The 19,338-nt window shown below is 39.6% G+C and overlaps 1 protein-coding gene across 1 annotated transcript in view; it reads right to left on the bottom strand.

The window, feature by feature from the left end:
- lrfn1 (leucine rich repeat and fibronectin type III domain containing 1) overlaps positions 1-19,338 on the bottom strand; it is a 133,336-nt gene that overhangs the window by 48,796 nt on the left and 65,202 nt on the right. The window contains exon 2 of the mRNA XM_037776041.1: positions 14,455-14,506. The gene's annotated coding sequence lies outside the window, so the exon portion shown is untranslated. The remainder of the gene's footprint in view (positions 1-14,454; positions 14,507-19,338) is intronic.

Genomic DNA, 19,338 nt, shown 5'->3' with positions numbered 1-19,338 from the left:
AGATATAGATCACAATTTCACAGAGCCCAAGCTGACGTCTTAAAATGTCTTGTTTTGTCTGACAGTCTAAAACCCAAAGATATTGAAGTTACAAGGATATAAAACAGAGAAAAGCAGCAAATTCTTCTTTTGAAAAGCTGAAACGAAAGGATTTTTTTCTTGATAAATGACTTTAATTATTTATTCATTATCAAAATTGTTGATGGTCGACTACTCAATTAATAGAATACAAGTTTCCGCACAAGTGCATTACTTCATTATGTATCACCTTGCTGTTATAAAGCCTCAATTAAATTGAAGCTTTTTAAAGTTTAAAGAAAAACGTTAAAAGCAAAGTTAATGACATTTAACAGAAGTTTGGCCCTGAATCATAGGTTACATCTTGCTTATTTAGAAGCAAAAATCTTCAGTTGCACAGTTAAGAACTGGTGTTTTTTTCTCCGGCCATTGAAGTTGGCAGATTCAAAATTAGTTCAGGAGGGAAAGACATTGTGTGAGCTGTGAGATTTGGGGGGGGACTGAAGTGAGTCCCACTTTCTTTTGTGTTTCATGACATGGTCTGATCAAACCCCGGAATATTTGGGCAGCAGTAGCTCAGTCCGATGGGACTTGGCTTGGGAATCAGATGGTTGGTGATTAAAGTCCCCGCATGGACCAAGCATGGAGTGTGGACTGGTATCTGAAGAGGTGCCAGTTTACCTCCTGGACACTGCTGAGTTGCCCACTGCTCCTAATATACAAGGATGGGTTAAATGCAGTAGCTAAATTTCACTGTGTGCTGTGCTATGTCTGACAATAAAATTGGATTTTACATTTTTTTTTTACATATTCTGGTGTACAGATGATCAAACATTGGAATGGTTGTTCAATTTTGAGTTTGCTAACTTTGCCTGAAAAGCCTGGAAAAGAAGGCAAGATGAAGTATTGGACTACAAATTGTTCTTGTATTATACAGTGAATGTTTTTGTCAGTGATCCACCAGACCATGAAAGTTGGAAAATCTGATTTCGAAAACTATTTGAGGCTGGTTTCTTTCTTTTTTTGTAGTATTGTTTGAAAGTGTATATGCAGCACTCTGGATCTGGCTTATATGAATTTGTGGTCTCTTGTAAATAAATGCTGTCTGGGAATGGTCAGTCACTGCTTTCAAACACTTTAAAAACCCCTACCCCTCTTGAAGCTACTAAAGCCAGGCTAGCAGAGAAGCAGACGTGAGTGCTACAGACACTGAGTGACTGTGAGACGGAGCCCAGCGATCAAACCCGTCCGCTGGGAAAAAGTCAGAAAGTAATGCCTCGGAGTGATGATGAGTAAAATATGTGGATGGCGCAGTGAACCGTCTCGTACGTGTCACCTGCTGTAATGGTATTCACTTGATTAATTGAAGTTAACATGTCTGCTTCTTGAAGCTTAAACACTCAAGTTTGCTGCGCATATCTGATGAAAGGTCAGCTCGCTCCAATTTATTTGCCAAAAGGAGAGGACACAGGGGAACAAGCGCAGCCCGGGAATTTAATCAGAGTGCCACCCTGATGCTGAAACCTGGTTCTGCTCCGTAAGCAGCCTGCTTCACGATGGCATGCACATCTGAATATGGGCAGCGGTGCGCGACTAATGATCAATGAGTGACAAAGAAACTCCAATCATAACACGGTGACAAGTTTTGTAGACAAATATTTTGTTAGGAAAGACAGCGCTGATTAGCACATAGACTGTACTGATTATCCTGCTCAAATCTTCTCCACACGGAGAGGGGTTTCTAACAAAAAAGACGAAAGAAAAGATGTGGCTATTTTTCATTTTGGATTCAGGAGAAAGAATTTCACAGTTAGACAGACTCAATGTGGGAAAGTGATTAGATGAGTTATTGATCTATTTATTTGGGCAGCGTCTCTCTTAAAAGTGAGTGGACTTGACCTCAATTTGTGTCTGTAAGCCCCCTGATGACTGCAAGCGCTCAGAGAACGATTAAATCAACAACCGACATTAAAAAACTATTCCCCGGCTTGCAGTCTGGCTTTGAATGGTATATATACGCACTAAGCGGCTGTAACTGTCAACTGCAAAATATGCGACTGTCTAACGACTTCTACTGCGACACATAAGGTTTATAGTAGTAGGGAGATTTAGTCTTTGTTTACTATAATGTTGCAATTCTGATAACAAATGGGGGAATTTAAACTTTTATTTAAAAAGATGTTTACACTGCATTTCAAAGAGATTCATTGCTGTCACATCATGCGCTATGCAACGTCTTTAAGCTTTGTAAGCTTTGTAAGCTTAAAAGCTGTAGAAGTTTTTCATGTTAAAGATGTAATCCCTGCGATTTCACTCCTGGTATGTGTTGTGACACCCAATGTTACCATGGTGACAGCTCGTTGAGCGGCTATTTTGCCAGAAGTACAACAGAAGATCAACTGGTGAACAGTGCACCCAAACAAACTAATTGTTTTAATAAAGAAGTCAGTACGTAGTCAGTAGTCAGTCAATAATTGGACTTTTTTCATCGTGCCTTAAAGTGGTAGTAGTCAGTATATTTTTGGCATCAATTCCATAATAACCTTTCAGCATATTGTAATTCAAGTGTTCTGAGAGATAACTAGACTTCTGCACCTCCTCATGGCTCTGTTTTCAGGCTTTAGAAAATCTAGCCCGTAACGGGAGGCTTTGACCAATCACCGGTCATTTCATTGACAGAGCGTTCCTATTGGCTGTGCTCCGGTCATGTCACAAACTTTCTCCTTTTACAGCTAAACCGTGCACTACAAGATGATTCTGAAAACATTTGAGGAGAGAAATAGGCATTTATGTAACAAAATATTGGTTCATATTTGATCAGCGCAGCCTAGTTTGACCGTTTGGTCGGAGTTCGCGAGTGATTGACAGCCGGCTCTCATAGACAGCAGCTGGACAGCAGACCTCAGGTCAGCTCTTACTGCTTGTTTTCCTCCGGTCTGTGAAATCTTGCAGATGCCGTTAGGAGCACCGGAGGACACAGAGGCACATGTTTTTTTCAGGTTACCTGTTTCATGTACTACTGTCACGATATAGTGACCAGTTTATAAAAATTACTTTTTTAAAATCATATTTGCTCCAATTTCGCCTACTGCAGCTTTAAGCATCTGCGGTTTGATTTCCTGCTGCACAACAACAGCAGAACACAGTCTGGTTTAAAGATGGTTTAAAGATGCACTATACAACATCCAGAGCATTAATATAGCAGCAACTATTTGCTATGTAAAGATATAGAGAAGTAATGTCTACCTGAGCAGAGAATGAAGTCACTCTCCCTGTTTGTAAGTTGTAATCCAAGCTTGTGCTGGCTGCACGTGCATTTTAGTGCATGCTCGTGCATGTGAGCGTGCCCCACAGGCTAGCTCAAGGCCACCGCTCTGCACTGTTCTCATACGGCGGTTACAGCTGATAACGATGTCCCGACCGACCGCGCAGTTGCTGAAGCGTAGCACCCACCCTCCGGTTCCCCCTCAGGTAAACTCTATTATCTCTGTCAGAAGTGTTGCTGTTGTTTTCACTGCTAGCAACGTTAGCTACGAGCCGCCGGCTCGGCAGACTCCATGTTGAGAGCCGTGCTGAGGCAAATGAAATGCTTCCAATCTTGCATTTAGCACCTTTAAAGTTATGGAAACATTGTGGTTTGGGTTAAAATTACTGTCTTAAGGTTAGGGGACTTTCTTCGTCATGGTTACAACAATAAACATATGATTAAGGTTAAGGAAACTGGAAATGAACAGCTGTCTCCCGACCCTATGCACCCACCCCCGACTTCTACACAGACTTTGTTGCTCTATGACATCTTCATGTACTTCCTCCTTTGACCCACGTCATAATTATTACAGCTGCTAGCGGGCTTTGTCACTTGAACGTAAACAGATGTCGTTTTGGGTCACTTGCTGAGACGACTAATGCTGTCGTTCTTCCTGGGAAGAAGGACAGTCTGGCTGGATTTCACGCATGCATTGTGAATCATTCGTGCATGGGCAGACAATTTCCAGCACGTAAATGGCAGACTCTGCCACTAATAATAGGTAATTACTGAATGTAAATACAATGAATGGCTAATTGTGGAAAAAATCCCCACCATAAATAGTATCAAAAGCGAGGCTTGACTCTCAAGGATTAGAGCTTGAGTAAACCCCAAATTTACCGTCTTAAAATCTGCAGGGAGTGTCACAGTCTGCAGAGACAACCTGACATCCTGCAAGAATTTATTGTCATATGCCATTTTCCAATGTCATGACCATACATCTGCAAAATTGACTGAGCCCTCAAACAGTATAGACAGCTAGTCGTGGAGATGTGAGCATTAAAACCCTAAGACATGCTTCACAGAGAGGGCATTCAACCATCTTCCCTTTTCCCGGCAGTGACTACAGCAAGCCCCACATCAGCATGAATGAAGAAACAGCGGTGTAGAAAAATGACACGCTGTGCTGTCTGGAGATGTCCTTCATGGGCTACAATACAGCAAATGGCGTTATTATCTATGACCACTGCATTCTGTTATTCCTCTCTCGCCTCTTTCTTTGTTGTGTTTGCACCGTGATGAGGAAGGAGCCATATTTCACCTTGTTATTTACATGGAGCTGTAATAATCCTCCGCGCTCCTTCCTCCCTTCACATTCATTTTGATATTCTGCAATATTTACGATTACGGGCTTTGCAATACAGGCGGAGTGTAATGAATAAATTAAGCAATAGAGTGAAGGCAGAGACCTATACTTGGAGGTCACATGTATTTTGCTGCCATTTTAAAACAGGCCGATCACAGAGGAATATGGGGGAGAATGTGTCCAGTCAGACGCAAGTGAGCGGCTGTAAATGGGCGGCCATCGGGGAGCACCTGAATAATTTATAGCTCTCCTTGTTGTGCTGCGCAATCAGGGGAGGTTTATTTCAAACAAAGGGAACATGATGTCTGTTATGAATTCCTGTTAGGCTTTGTCTCGCCCTGTCATGTTTGTACTCCACATTTTCTTCCGTTTTTAAAATGTGTTTTATTTGATCTATCAAAACCGCTGACATGCAGTTGTAATTAATGCAGCTGCGCGAGCTTCCCGAGTCGTTTACAAAATAAAAAAATATATTTTTGTCGGTGGATCTGAGAGCAGGAAATCTGCATTTCAGCTTGCTCTTTAAATCTGGCGACTCTCATCCTCCTGCAGCATCCTGGGACGTCCCACTACGTCTGTCTCCAGAGATGCCAGGTCTCACTGACACAATTCTTCAGAGGAACTCGAAGCGTGAAACACTGCATTTTCGTGAGACGTCATACTGTGAGTCTTTTTTCACCGAAACTCCACCAACACCTTTATTATCTCCTCTGCAGTGGCTTCAACAAAAAAAAAAAAACAATTTAAAGCATATAAGTGAAGGAAAACAAAAATGAAAGTGCTTCATACAGTCAGTAAGCTGCCATTTTTTCTGCAGCCACACCTTCCTCTGTGTATGGCAACATATTATATTTCTCTGCGCTTTTGATCTCAACCTCCCATGTGAATGGCTGCAAGCTCAAATTACATGGTCTTGTTGAACAGTAAAGAGGAAGACTGAAAGAAATAGAGATAGAATAGCTATTATTAACAGCACTGATACAAACAACAACAAGTTATTTTTGTGAGTCATAAAAGACTACAGTGTGGTAATACTTGGTGATGTGTAATTTAGTCTGTTGGTGTAATGGTCTGATTGTTGTATGTCCCTGGTCTGTTTTAGCTGTCCCCTCCTACTGCATATGTGCTTTGATGTTGTTTTGTCTGCTTTTTGTATCTCATGTTTTGATTCTTTAATATACTGTATAACATCAACCTGCCCAGGGACTGCATACGATGAATTAATTGGCCTCTTTGCTTCTTTGCCAATCTGACACATTTACATCGTATTGATGTTAATCAAAGAGAGTTGTCCCTGATAAATAAATGAGTGAAGCAAGAGTAAATCTTAGATGTTATGTCCGTTTTGATAAATAGACAAACGCATACAAAATAGACTACGAAAACGCACTTTTTCTTTGTTACAACTCAGACTTTCTCCAACAATACCCAGAATTCACTGCCAAATATGACTCCTCCCATGCCATGATGATGCCACCCCATTCCCCCTGACAACACATTGAATGTGGCTCTAATTCTGTATGTTAGCATTCTAACTTTAATGTAAAAGTATGTGACAAATCATAGACTGTATATAAGAAGTGGACGTAGTCACCCATTGGTTTGGGGACTGCCGTTTTGAAGCCTCGAGTTCGTCATTTTAGCCATCGCCATCTTGTTTTTTTGCAACCAGAAGTGACACGAGAGAGTGGAGCCAAATACAACCGAACACTGAATAAGACATTTTTAAGTGACCAATTAACTTTCATGAACTGAAAACACACTGTGAAAGGGTTAAAGCTCTAAGACGAAAATGTGGACAACACCCAGACTGGAGAATGCCGTGTTAGCGACCTGTCAATCACAAGGTAGCCACGCCCTAAAGCATACCCTGTTTTATGGTCTGTTTTACTCTAAATGGGACCATCATTTACTAAATGCACATCATGCTGTATTGAAGAAGACTTGAAACTAGCGATTGAGACCATAAACTCATGTTTACAATGTTTACTGAGGTAATAAATCCAGTGGCAAGTAGGGTAATTTTCTCAACCAGAGGAGTCGCCCCCTGCTGGTTATTAGAAAAAATGAAAGTTTAAAGCACTTCAACATTGGCTTCACTTTTCAGACCTGGAGGTTGTCCACTAGTACAAATACAATACTTTTCCACAACAGCTGAAAAATTGTAAAGGTCAGTACAAATAATGAACCTCCCCATAATTGATTTGCTAATTAGTTGGCATTTAAGCAACCACATCCCCAGCCAACGTTACAGAAACACTTACTCAGCAGGTGGCTGCACTACTCTGAGCATGGCAACAGAAACAACCAAGGCCAGACAGAATTTAAGCAACACTATTAATTCCTCACTATGAGTATGTTTATAAAACAAGCTATGTATTAATATACTGTTTGAAGTGGATACAAAAAGCATTAGTAGGATTAATAAGTATTAACTACTGGAAATGTAACCAAATCTATAATATTCAGATTTGAATTCACAAACCAACTAGCAGACAGTTTGCAGAGATGGATGCCCAAAAGAAAAGAATGAGAAAAATACCTCCTTTTAAACATATGGAAGTCTTGTATATCAACAGGTTTTTCGAAGTGCTAGTATCACAACGCCGACCTTTTCAAGAAGGTGGTTGAAGGGAGACTGTGTTCACATGGTGGAACAAGTCCATCACCGGTGGAAAACTTATTTTGAAGCGGCTCCCGCAGTTCCACTTTTCCATATTTTGACGCGATAAACGACACATTAGCGCATCAACCCCTTTCAAAGAAAGACCGAGAATGGCGTTGACGTGGGATTCACTGGCCCCGGTTATGAGGATGCCGTGAGCTCCTCAAATGGACCAGATGATGATGATGATGATTGTAAGAATAGGGAAAAAGACAACTAGGTAGCCAGCTGACTTGTTTAACTAAATGGATTGTTTGTAGGTCAGCATGACGTATATGCGGACGTTTTATGTTAATCAGAGTATGCAGGCTGCATGTAAAAGGGGATATTAGTGGAATATTCATGTTCATTAGCCATGCAAACAGCTTAGTGGGAATACTTTCTTTTTTGCAACAAAGGCAAAGACCGGAATATTTGGTGCATGTAAACGTAGTCAGTGTAAATGCCAATAAGTAATCAAATATAGTTACATAAAAACAGATATTTTTGCAAAATAAACAGATACAGACAGTAGCTTTGCGTTAAGAAATGTACACTGTCTGTGAGCGTCGATGTTCATTCTTTTGACTGACATTTCCAGACTCTCGCAGCTGTCAAGAAGCCCTGAATATTCCATTCTAACAATATCTTTTTCTATAAAATGCTCAGGTTTATTACAATATACCACTGCATGTTATCTCACTTGAGAGCTAACAGTACGGTTTCTAATTTAAGAGACACATCTGTCAGAGGTGGACCAACTAAAATTGAGGAAACAGTCGGGGTGAGCTCTCAAGTCACAAGACTCGGTGGGGATTTTCATGTCAAATTACGATAATAGGAGTCAGGCTGAGAGAGGCTGCTGATCCTCTGATAATACAAGGCTCTTAAAGAAAGCTTGTCTTTGGGAATGCAAATGTATGTTGACAGCTTATAAATACTGTATATAATGCTACTACAAACAATATATATCTGTAAATAGAATAAAGCAATGCTAAATTAGCATATTTATTTGATCTTTTATGGAAACAGTTTCCACTTTTTGCACTCACTTCAAATTGAGAGGAGAGCTTTGCGTTTCACTGTAGCTTTTAACAAAGATCCAAGAGGATTACATCCCATTTGCAGCTTGTCTTTGGGATCAGACAGCAATTTGCCTCTGTGTGAGATGGCGAGTCTTGCTGCGCTGCACATGTGGGCAGCGAATGAGAGGAAAGTTTGCTCACCTCTCCATCATAATCTGTTGTTCATCAAAGGGATCTATTTTCTGCCCCTTTTGTGCCGTTTCACTGGACTGCAAACTGTGACAAAGTGCGCGGGTCTGTGCTCTTTAATGATGATTTATGAGAGGTATCCTGAGGATGTTGTCAGATCAGGGGGATGTGCTGTGGGTGTAAACCTGGGAGGTGACATGTGGAGAGTAAATAAAAAATATAGTATTTTTCCAGTAATTCGAAAAAGTTATTTATGATGGGATGGAGCGCTGCTGTCGGGAAACAATATAAAGAAGCTCAAGGTGCTTTAACTCTTTTAAATTGAACTAAACATTGACTATTAACACCCATTTTCTAATGTGTTAATCTATAACTGGGGGTGTTACGACTGAAGCCATTACCAGCACAAGGCATCAAAGCAGATCAATACGTTTTTCAGCCGTAGAGTAACAAGTAATGTGTCCCCCAGTGGTGTAATGTAACAAAGTAATAACACTTCATTATAGACCTTAACTATTTTTTGGACTTATCTGTACTTTACTTGAGTTTTTATATTTCTGTCAACTTTCACTTTTACTCCACTACATTCCCAAATAAAATGTGTGCTTTTACTCCGATACATTTCCCCTAAGCATCTTAGTTACTTGTTACTATTACTAGCAAGCAGGTTTGGCGAATCCGTGGTCCTAGTTAAATCACTTGTGACTACGAGGGAAGGAAACACTGGATCTTGTTCTTTAAATAAATAAGTTGTGAAGACCTTGTTTTTCTTCAAGTGTAATGTAGCCTCTATTTTTAAGGGGGTGTACATGTTAAGAAGAATACATCTTCTAAGGCATTTTCTGGTTAGATATCTGTACCTTTAGTCAAGTGTGGCTTTTAGGTTCATCCACCACTGGTGTCCTCTTATGTTCCAATTTTTAGATGTGATAAATACAAAAATGTGGTGCGATACCGTTGAGCAAATTTTCCACAATTTTTTGGTGGATTTTCAAACATCTACACCGCTGCGTTAATGAAGATTCATTTGCAAATCCTCCGATATACACACACTCTAATAAAAGATTCCATTGTGTGGGAAATCTAGCTGTTGTTCTACTTGTATTGCTTTGACACAGTGCGTTTTGCAACAGCAATTTCTCAAACTGACACAGAATAAAGAAGGGTTGCGGCCTCCTCCTGTTTAATTATAGCGCCCTGAGAAAAGCAGCAGATGCCAACAAAAGGCATCAAAACAGCCATTTGCATGAAGAGAGTCTAATTTCAAAATGAGTCGAAAATCTATACTTTGGCTTGCTGATATTTTCGGCGTGCCGAACGTGTTCTCACGGTGGAAAATGGTTAATCCAATTTCACAAGATATTAGACTCATGTCAATTGGTTTTGCCTTTTCCTGCTGTATGATAACATGAGAAAAAAAAAAACATAATTTACTTTGGAAAATGCAAAAGTCCGCAGGGACTTGAGTTTAATAAAGAGTAATAAAGTGATACTATATTTCACACTTAAATACAAAAACTTATCCTCTGCATTTTTTGCTTATAATCAATCATTTATAAAATACCTTGCTTAGGGCTGCTTAATTATTATTAAACAGTGTGGTATTGATTTAATTCTATATAGAAAACACTGGGTAGTTTTATAACCTGAGGTAATGCTTTATGAAGCCTTTGCCAAACTTAAGGAATGAAGAACTGTTAAATAAGCATTTTAACAGCATCCCATAGTATCAGCACTAATTAAATACATGATATTTATTTATTTACTTGATATTTTTTCTGCAATCTTAAGTTTCCATCAAATGCATTTGAACTTTTTGTTTACCGTGTTCATACTGCGGCTGTCAGCAAGCAGATGAGGACGGTGTCTGCGATTAGCTTAAGCCTGATAAACCTAATTTGTTTCTACTACTGAATTGACAACTTTGATTCTGTAGAAATAAGAAATGTGTTCGTTTCACATCTTTGTAGCTTGAGCAGGAAGAAATCTAATCAAAATGCTTGTCAAGACGATTATCAGCGCCTCTTTGAAGACTCACTTTTTTTCTTCCCTCTACAGTTTGTCCTTCACACTGTTTCTCTCACTATCCTCCATAGGTCTATTTGCATTATCGCTTAGTCATTTGTGAACTCTCACATACAGCATTCAATGACCTGTGGTACATCTTTGTGCTAGCAAAGCGTCATAACATTTGCAAATGGGTTTTCTCATTAAAAACGACTCCATAAAGCAGACGCTAACAAGGACACACGAAGATGATAACAAATGCATGAACCGGACTATAGAGAGTTATGAATCTGTATTAGCCCTGTGTTGTGCTCAGTTCTGTGCAGCCCTTTCTACATGAAACAGCTTTTTAGAGGGGGAAACTAATGAGAGTATTGTCACCTGGACCTCACATGTAATGTGATGTCAAACTCATTTCCTGCACTCAGCTCTCAACCAAAGGAAACCACATTCACCTTCTCAAAGAATATGAGGATAATGAATAATCTTATGACCACATCAACTTGTGTTTAATTTAACATCACACACTAAAATCCTCTGAGTGGCCAAATGTGCTAAAAGTTTAATCAAAAAAATCTAAATAACTAATTTAATCTGTTTCAAAGAATCTTAACAACATTCATCCCACCCTGTCCTCACTCATCTGCTCTTTCATTAAAAAATAAAAAGGTGTTCATCCTCTTTCATGTACAGTATTTCTAGGTGAAAAAATAGCTTTGTTATTGCTCATGCTATGGATTATTAACTTTCTATTTCTACACAATTGCCAAATTGCTATAGCTGATATAGCTGGTTTCTGCTTCCCCCGAGCAACGCTGAAGCCAGACACTCCCCTTGTGCAGAGAAGCATCCTGCAGGACTGCCAGTTCAAAGCAAGAAAAATCAATGTCCTCTCACGGTGCCACATTATGTAAACCCCAGCCATCTGAAAACGATCAGAATCGATAGCTGCAGCGTTTAGCAGCCATGCCTGGCGTGTGGTGATGTCTCTCAAACATGCTTTGATATGGTGTCTGTGCAGTCTTGTGACTGTTGTTCTTGTTTATACTCTTGCACAAGCACACATACATGTTAAAGATGTATTTTTACTACACAGCAGAGTGCATTTATTACAGTTGCACTCTATGTTTGAGCTTAGAGTGCTTTAGGATGTTTAAAGGAACATCTTAAAGGAACTGTAAAGATGGAGAAGATCTGAAAACTTTAATGACTGTAATAAATTACTCCTGACGCGTTAGACCACAGATAGCATACTACTATCACAGTAAGTGCAGCCCCACCTGGTGATTACTGTAAAACACGAGAAAACTAATGTAGCCAGGGTATATCAAGTCACATAGCTTCTTTGTGCTCACATAATAACTTTTGTTTTAGAGCCTGGGAACGTCGACACACAATTAACACTGTAGTGGCTTTACATGACATTGATGAAGCGGTTAGTAAAAAAGCTGGAAGAGCCACAACAAGTCAAATCTTTCGCTTTGGAATTGTTATCGAATGGTGCAAGAAAGAAGTTTTGCAGGTTGGGGAAAAACAATAAGGGAAAAAGCAATATCGCCACAGTATGAAGCTTGGATGTCTTCTTTTTGTTTTTGCACAAAGGCATTTATGAAAACATGTCATTAAGAATATCCAGCTATGCTCTTCGCTGAGCGGTGATAATGTGCTATCTCCAAACTTTTTAACAAAAGCAGCGCACATGTGGCATCGGTTCACGCTGGGTTGATGTCATGTGAGACTACAGCAGCTGAAGAGACGCCCTTTGTCTGCCTGTGAACACAGCGACCCAGAATGTGAAGCACACAACAGCAGCAGCACATTATAGACATTCCATGCTTGATATGTCCTTGATGGCGGCGCCATAAATAATTGCTTCTCCACTGGATTAACGGGGCAGAGAGCTTCCCTTCCCTGAATAATTATTTACAGTATAAAGCAAATTCCCGTGAATATCTATGACCGACCACAAATTCCTGTGAGGAATACCAATGCTGTGCCCGTTCATAAGTTCATCAAGCCATCTATTGTATGTATTCTCAATCCGTGTTCACAGCAGCCCAGGGTGTTTTTCTGCCGTTCATCAGAGGGGCTGTTTTCCCTATTGAGATAAGAAATTAAATCTGCAGGAGCAGAGGATGCTGGGTTTGCTGCAGGGTGGCGAAGCAGTAGCTCTGATAATGGAGCTGACTCCCATTGCGCAGGCTATGAGGCAAACAGCCGTGGCGCCAGCCCAACCCTGCCTATGTGAGAGGATAGCTAACAGTGTCACTCTGCAGAAGCTCTCTCTCTCTCTCTATCTCTCTCTGCATGGGAACATGTGGTTAAATCTGCATGTGATAGAGAGGGGAGGAAAAGAAGGATATGCTGAATGTGTGGGAGGAAAAGGGAAGAAAATGGGTAAAACTGTAGGGTTTACATTTGTGTCTAATATAGTGTGACTATGCATGCATGGTGAGTCAAACATACTGACCCTGTGGAATAGAAACTGAAGGGCGAAATCACAAAAGAATTGCGCGGCTTTTGCGGCCCGCCTAACCTGCACAAATAAGACAAAAAGAAACCTCAATTCTCAAAAAACCCGCAAAGGGTGAAATGCACCCCTAACTGTGCTGCCAGGCAAACAGTGTCAAGGTGCTCCTGTGTTATTTGCATGTATTTAAAGGTCTTATTTTTTTTAATTTATGTGGACGAATATTTTTTTTTATATATATATAATACATCCACAGAGCCTTTACAAAGATGCCAAATAAAAGTATGTCTTTTCCTGAAAAAAAATCATGATTGTGAATTAATCATTTAAAAAATTTTGGCGGGTCCAAAATGAATGTTTCGTTTATCTCTGTGGAAGACGTTTAGTTCCCACTTCTAACAAGGCCTGTAAGCCAATAGTATGACGACGTTGGTATCACGTGGTATCTCTGGGTCGTCAGTTAGTGTGGGAAAAACAGATAAATGGCTGAGATTGATGGTAAGTGCCTGGCAACGACCTGTTGTGAAGTAAATGTAATGGAACGGGGGAGGGAATGTTATCAATGTTATCACTAGAACTTTTAAATTGGGTTTTATTTGGCACAAAACTGGCCACTATGCAAATGAGCCTCATTGCAAAAAAAGTCTATGCAGATGTAGAAGGAAGTTACCCCTTTTATTGTTGTAGTCTGAGTAACGTGACGTCATATCTGTCCCATATCCGTGAAAATTCAAAACAAACTGCAGCGAGCCGAAACGGCAAAGCAGAAAACGCTGGAGGGTCTTTGGGGATTCGACCTGTACACTCACATTTTAACACCAACGTGGTAAACAATACACATCCAGTAAAGTATGGAAACACGTTTCACACATTGCCAGGAAAAGCCAGCTAGACATTATGGCTAAAGCTGCATGGACAGGAAACGTTATCGTATTGCGGTAACGTGCGGTCAAGCCAGCCATCACTCTTATCTCCGTGGTCAAATCGGCTGAAGCTACAACTGTAGCGCACCCATATACTGACATTTATGTGAAATGCATTCAAACGGCCCCGATGGAGCTGACCATGGAGGTATAAAGAGAACGGAGCCGACGGGGAAAGCTTAGCGGTGGATTTGGCCAAGGTAGCAGAAATATACGTGTATGACTATGTCCCGATTTCAAAATAAGGTGTTAACAAAGGGAACTGTAAATAAATTGTAACATTGAATCACGATACTTGCAGAATCGCAATATGTAAAAATCACAATACATATCGAATCAGCACCCGTGTATCATGATAGTATCGAATCGGGAGATAGGTGTATCGTCCCAATCCCTACTGTCAGCGACCGCAATCCATCCTTAGTGAATTTGCCCACTCAAAGCCTCTCCCTTCCATCCCCTTTGCCCAATCACTTTCTGCTCATGTTCACAGTCTGGATGGTTTATATGTGGCGGTATATTATGCAAATGTGAAGAGGGTTTTAATTTCAATTTGGGAACTCACCAGAATACTGTGTCGTTTTGGATGCTCCTCACAGGGTTCACTTCAAAGCAGCCTGCAGAGAGAAATAAACGGTCACACCTTAATGCGCAAGCACAAATAACATTGGGGGCCATACGGCACCAGTTGTAATAGTGTCAGAATCATAAAAAGGTTCAATTTATAGTTCAATATTTGATTTCATCCCAGACTCAATACAAATGATTTGATATTTCTGAAGCGGTGGAACAATCACTTTCGGCCCAGAGCCTCTCTGCCAGAGGGAATTTAAAAGAGGAGAAATTGAAGCAGAAATATCATTTCACCTGCCTCCTTCTTAAAAGATGATTTCCTGCTTTATACGCATAACTAATGTTTGTTTTTAGCCTGTATAATAATTAACCTTGAATTGTACACTGCAGCAACCTCCATTACAGTGTGGTTAGTTTTTCCTTTCACGCGTTTCGCAACTATTAAACGCGATGAATGATTTCAATGAATAGAACATGTGCCATCAGGTTTTGCACTCTTCCTTTGTGCTGTACAGTAAGTAATGGGTCCTTGTATAATGTTGTGTCATTATATAGTGTATCATTACATTGTCACCAATAAAAAGCCCTATGCATTTACCATACCATGTTAAATAAAGCCAATTAATGTAATTGAGAACTATCATACAGTACGTGACTAGGAGAGAATACTTTCAAATATTATGGCAATGTGGTCAAATTTAAAAATACATTCCAATTTTATAAAAAGCTCCACATTGATCATAGAGTTGAAGCTTATATGGGTGGTGCACACACAAGCCACTACAGTACGTTTAATTAGCCCCACCTTCTCATTTAATTAGTGACAGCAGCATTGATTCTGCAACTCTATGTCAAATTTGTGAACCAATGTCTGGCACTGCCGATAAATATTAACATTTACAGGCTTCAAACTAAAAGGCCATGGTGTTCAACAGGTTTTTACAAGTGGATGACACTTAGTCTAATTTGCTATCACAGATGCACATCATGGCAAGGAAATATACATTGTTGTATTTGTATCCAGTTTATTTAAAAATGTAGGAAAATAAAAAAGAATACACTTTCCATGTTCTTGTCATGTGTCCCTACGCTATTTTAGGTGCTATCTCTAGGCTTAGGCCAAACAAAGGTAAAAAAATAAATAACTGATTTGATCATTTATATTGTATATTGAAATTCCTCCTTTCATTTTCTTGTAAAACTAATTAAAACATGTGATGAGTCGTCCTGCATTCGGGGAAATAAAGAGAAATTTCACCCATCACATGTAATTTAGTTTACAGTGATAATGGGTGTGGGGATTTACCACTCATAATTGTTAGCATTCTTTTCAACAATGGGTCTTTGATTTCGAACAGAGGTAGATGAAAGTAGGCCTCTTATTTCTAGCAGCAACACTTAATGTTGCCCTTTAAATGTCGAGATTTTATCAGCAGTAGCTAGCTAGCTAATTAAGCTATTATCTCCACGAGTTGGTTGAAAACGCCTTCTCTGGCTGACCTAATAACATTTTCAACTGACTTGCTTTTGAAAATGAGAATCTTGTAAAAGGGGTCTTGAGTATGCACTTGAGGGCTTCATTCATGATAAAACTAAATAATCGGTCTGAAGCTACATACAGGGTTAACAAGTTAAGCTATGTTGGGTAAATTTGGCTGGTGTTGCAGGAGTGTAAACTTCTCCAATTCCAATAAAGAGCTGGACATTAGTCGGACATGCTATCGATTGCAGCTTGTGTTCGAGCAGATAAACACACAGCTTGATCAATTCCTTATACTTTTGCTTGTGTATTTACTGAATATACTGCCAAAACCAACTACCTGTATGTATATAAAGCAACCTGTTACATTAATAAACAGGCATTAACGCAAATTCTATTTAACGCCACTATTTCTTTAACACATTAACATTTTTAGGTTGTAGCGAGCTAAGATTTAAAGCTAGAGTGAAGATACTGGTATCACATGAAACTAAAAAAACCTAAGAAATCCATCGGTACCAACCATGTCATACTAACTTGTCGCGAAGGAGGTTAAATAACACTCCAAACTTTCGCTAAATGTTGGCAAGGAAAAACTGTCATGGCCATTTTCAAAGGGGTCCCTTGACCTCTAACCTCAAGATATGTGAATGAAAATGGGTTCTATGGGTACCCACGAGTCTCCCCTTTACAGACATGCCCACTTTATGATAATCACATGCAGTTTGGGGCAAGTCATAGTCAAGTCAGCACACTGACACACTGACAGCTGTTGTTGCCTGTTGGGCTGCAGTTTGCCATGTTATGATTAAAGCATATTTTCTATGTTAAATGCAGTACCTGTGAGGGTTTCTGGACAATATTTGTCATTGTATTGTGTTGTTAATTGATTTCCAATAATAAATATGTACATACATTTGCATATAAGCAAGCATATTTGCCCACTCCCATGTTGCTGAGTATTAAATACTTGACAAATCTCCCTTTATGGTACATTTTAAACTGATATAACTATGGATAATCATGCAATTAATCACGAATAATGATCACAAATATTATTATTATATAAATACAAATACACACACACATACTGTACAGTAGCAAAAACTAACTTGGCCAATCGAGTTCTGGAAAGGCATAAAAAACGCCACCCTCCAAAGTCTTTAAATATGAAGTATCACTCATCCTTAAAACTTTTTCTCAACTAAGTACATTCCAGTGACTGGCCTCAGAAAATCAGGCTGCACTTAACTGCATTGACAGACTTTACTTGGTGATTTTACCAGCTGAGAGCACATAAATACCGTGTATGAATATCATGAGCATCAGTGCAGTTGCAAAAAAAAGACCTACTTTTAAGTGCCTCTGGTGCAGCGCTTTCATGCACACCTACGTTTGAGCGGTATCAATCTCACATGCACATAACTTAACTCTGCAGGATGAATCAAACCGAACATGTTAGGTGTAAACAGTTTTCAGAGTACACAAAATAAACTTCTTGGAACTCATTTAAACTGCTGCAATACTGTATATAGGCTAAAACTATTCAAGGGAGCCACAATTTGTTCTCGCTCTCCCAAGTGCACAACTAAAGGCGTACATGGAGCTATCACAGTTAATTGAACCTTTTGTAGATGAAGAAAAAGGGACCACTTTCCACCTTTTTTTTCTCCAGGAATAATGACAACAGAGGAATAGCTCCGATTCTCCTCTGTCAGATTTAATTGCCAAAGCAACAATCTTGATTAGGATCTAAACAGTCCTTTTTTTATCGGCCCTAGCCAAAGCAACACAGAGTGTTTGTCCAAGCAAGACATATTTACCAACCCCAAACTCTCACTTCTACTAAGTGTAAACAAGGTGGGCCCTCCACAAAGGACCCTGACATTGAGAGAAACCCTCAGAGGTCGTTCAGCGAGCCATCCATTACATCCAAAAGAGACAAGCCTCTTCTTCTTCTTTAGTGTCGTTTTTTGCAACTCACTTCACACCTACAAGAGCTCCTCAAACATTTAGCTAAATCTAAAACCTTCCTAGTGTTATTAAAGAATCAGTGATTTACCATTCAGAGTGGGTATTTGGTCAAGTTTTAATATAAATCCTTTACTTTCAAAATGTCATTACATAACGTCCAACGGCCAGCTTTCCAACTGACCTAAGACAGCGATGTGAGAAGTACAATTTCACGCATGTCGCACTCCGCCGAGACGTCCATCTTATGTTCATGTTCCCTGAACACCAAGGAACTGATTAAAACACGCTGCACACACACACACGGCAAATATCACCGGAGCTATTCCTGCCGCTTTAGCTGTAATCTTACATACTGTGACTGCATGCTAACTGCCCCGCCATCTATTCATCAAACTCCCACGCAGACACATCAAACACATACGCCGCTGCACGCACACAGACTTCAAATGAGTGACACAGAGGAGAGGATTTTCCTTTCTACATTTTAGTTATTGTTGTTTTTTCTAATTAAAAACACTGGTAGTGGGATTTGTGATTTGCAGCGGAGAAGGGAAAGGTGGCAAAGACAAAATGTTTGCTCCAAAACAATCAAATGTCATTAGGCTCATTTGCTGCCTCCAGCCTATCAGTGTTAATGCTACAGGATTATTAAAACAGAGGATTTGCATTTTTTACAAACATTAACTGGTAGAATTAAAAACATATAGGGCTAATCATTATTTTCATTTATCAGTTAATCTGCCTGTTACGTTCTTGATTCCTATTTTAATTGTCTTGTTAGTGTCCAATATAATCTCCTAGAGCCTAAGGTGAAATGTTCAAATTACTTGTTTTTTCCGACCATCGTTCCAAAACCTAAAGATATTCAGTTTACTAGCATATATGGCAAAGAAAAGAGAGAAGCAGTAATAAAGCAGTAAATAATTTATCTTTGCCTAGAAAAATGGCTTGAACAATTAAAGCAGCAGTAGGAAGAATCGGAGCAAATATGATTAAAAAAAGTTATTTTTATACAACGGTCATTATATCCTGACAGTAGTGCATGAGACAGGTAATCTGAAAAAAAAAAATCATGTGCCTCTGTGTCCTCTGGTGCCCCTCATGGCATCTGCAAGATTTCACAGACTGGAGGAAAACAATCAATCAGAGCCGAGCTGGAGCCTGCCGTGTCTGAGCAGCTGTCAATCACTCGCAAACTCCGATGAAACGGTCAAAGGGTCAAACTAGGCAGCTCTGATCAAATTTGAATCAATATTATGTTACTGTAATGCCTATTTATCACATAAAATGTTTTCAGAAACATCTTGAAGTGTGCTGTTTAGCTGTAAAATGAGATTCTCATGCAATTCTCATTTTACGGCTAAACAGTACACTACAAGATGTTTCTGAAAACATTTGAGGCGAGAAATAGTCATTACAGTA

This window comes from Sebastes umbrosus, chromosome 7 (assembly GCF_015220745.1).
Source record: "Sebastes umbrosus isolate fSebUmb1 chromosome 7, fSebUmb1.pri, whole genome shotgun sequence".
Taxonomy (NCBI): Eukaryota; Metazoa; Chordata; class Actinopteri; order Perciformes; family Sebastidae; genus Sebastes; species Sebastes umbrosus.
Note: the sequence above shows the minus strand (reverse complement) of the source record. Positions and strands in the feature narration are given on the sequence as shown.